Source organism: Myotis davidii, unplaced genomic scaffold (genome assembly GCF_000327345.1).
Source record: "Myotis davidii unplaced genomic scaffold, ASM32734v1 scaffold608, whole genome shotgun sequence".
NCBI lineage: Eukaryota > Metazoa > Chordata > Mammalia > Chiroptera > Vespertilionidae > Myotis > Myotis davidii.
This window is the reverse complement of record NW_006300025.1, coordinates 2,780,684-2,783,182: the sequence shown is the minus strand read 5'-3', so window position 1 is coordinate 2,783,182 and position 2,499 is coordinate 2,780,684. Positions and strand designations below refer to the sequence as shown.

Genomic DNA, 2,499 nt, shown 5'->3' with positions numbered 1-2,499 from the left:
CAGTGTACATCATAGCAAGTGGCTGAGTGGCCTTAGCATATCATTAGCATATTACGCTTTGATTGGTTGAATGGACAACCGGACACTGAGCATATTAGTCAAAACAATCCTATATAATAAAAGCCTAATATGCAAATTGTCCCCTCAACTGGGAGTTCAACCGGGAATTCCACCAGGGGGCGGGGCCGGCAGCCACGGGAGGAAGGGAGGTCCCGGCCAGCAGCTGGCAGCAGGCAGCTGCTAGGGATCCTAACTGTGCACAAATTTTGTGCACTGGGCCTCTAGTGTTCAACATGTGACCATGGTTAACAATCTTAGAAATGGATACCTAACATAGGGAAGCTTCCAGAGAGTTCTTAAAGAAAATCTATTTGGAACTTAACATGTGCCCTCATGGCCCAGGCAGTGCCCTGGCCTGCCCCATATCCTTTGCATTATCCCACTGCAAGCCTAGCCTTCTGTCCACTCTCCTCCCTGGTACCATGCACAATTCTCAGTAAGACCAGCCATTGTTCCTGTGTCCATCTGATTGACTCCCGATTCAGAGAAAGTTGATGGTCACTCACTCCTCACCAGGTAGGAACTCTTTGATTTTCTTGAATTCATTTATTTGCTTAGATCAGTGGTTCTCAACTTTCCTAATGCTGCAACCCTTTAATACAGTTCCTCATGTTGTAGTGACCCCCAACCATAAAATTATTTTTGTTGCTACTTCGTAACTGTAATTTTGCTACTGTTATGAATCGTAATGTAAATATCTGATATGCAGGATGTATTTTCATTGTTACAAATTGAACATAATTAAAGCGTAGTGATTAATCACAAACACAGTATGTACTTATATATGTGTTTTCCGATGGTCTTAGGCGACCCCTGTGAAAGGGTCGTTCGACCCCCAAAGGGGTCACGATCCACAGGTTGAGAACCGCTGGCTTAGATGGTCTCATAGGGAGGAGATGTGAGGAAAGAGGTTTGGTGGAAACATCTGAGCAAAGTAAACTCATGGGTCTAAGCTATCACCTTCCAGCATCATAACAGCTACCTGTTTGAGACTCTTACAATGGTCCCCGTGATTTTCGGCCTTTGATAAGAAAGACACAGTTAGGATTAAGAATGTGATAGTGTGATATAATAAGAAATTTATATTTGGTCTTCATCCCTGATCCAAGAGCAAGCTCTTAAAACATTTGCAATTTCCTAAAAGGCGCATCTTTTGTTTTTCATAATAGCCCTTTTCAAGGATATCTGAGTTTATGCTAATAAGGTGACTCTTTGAAAATTGGGGCTAGTTGTCAGAGGAACGAAACCTGTGATTTGAGGGTTGGAACTTTCAGTCCTACCCCTGACCACAAGGGAGGGGAGAGGGGCCAGAGATTAAGTTCAATCACCAATGGCCAATAATATAATCAACCATTCATGAAACCACCATAAAAACCCTTAAACAACTGGATTAAGGAGTTTTTGGTTTAGTGAACTCATTGAGGTGCTGGGAGCTGATGTGCCCAAAGAGGGCATGAAAACTCACGCCCCCCTTCCCCCGCTCACACACACACACACACCTTGCTCTATGTCTCTTTTGCTTTTGACTGTTCCTGAGCTGTAACTTTTTTAAAAATTTTTATTTGTTTTGAGAGAGAGAGAGAAAGAGAGAGAGAGAGAGAGAGAGAGAGAGAGAGAGAGAAACATCAATGATCGGTTGCCTCCTGCATGCCCTCTACCAGGGAGGGAGCCTGAAACTCAGGCTGAAATTGAATCGGCAACATTTCGGTAAATGGGATAACGCCCAACCAACCGAGCCACATTGGCCAGGGCCTGAGTTGTATCTTTTATAATGAACTGGTAGTAGTAATTAAAACATTTCCCCGAGTTCTGTGAGCTGTACTATTAAATTAGTGAACCCAAGGAGAGGGCCGTGGGAACTCCTGATTTATTGCCAGTTAGGAGTACAGGTGGCAATCTGGGGCTTGTGACTAGTGTCTGAAGTGGGAGCAGTCTTGTGGGTGTGAGCTCTACATGTGTGGGTCTGTGCAAACCCCAGGTAGTGTCAGAACAGAGCTGCAGGACACCCAGTGGTGTCTGAGAGCTGAACTACTTGGTGTAGAAAGAAAACGCTACACATTTGTTGTCAGAAGTGCTGTGATTACAGGAAACAAGTTATCTTTTAATGAGTAACTAGTTAATCTGTACCTATGACTGGTACTAAAATATAAATTAACAAATTTAATTCTATCATATTCCACATTAAGAGATGACTGTGATTGAAATTCTTTATTATGTCCATTCAATAATTCTATATTTCATTCTTCTCCATAAGATAAGCATTTAAAATTTTAAAAGAGAGTGAGAGAAAATGTATAGTTCCTTGATTAACTAATCTTATTGTGGTAACTATTTTGCAATATGTACATATATCAAATCATTATGTTGTACAACTTAAATTTATACAATGTTATATGTCAATTATATCAGTAAAAGTGGAAAAAAATAAATTTCACATGA

The 2,499-nt window shown here is 41.3% G+C and overlaps 1 protein-coding gene across 1 annotated transcript in view; it reads right to left on the bottom strand.

Annotated features, from left to right (window-relative positions):
• Nucleotides 1-2,499, bottom strand: part of CFAP61 (cilia and flagella associated protein 61) — a 230,857-nt gene that overhangs the window by 189,456 nt on the left and 38,902 nt on the right.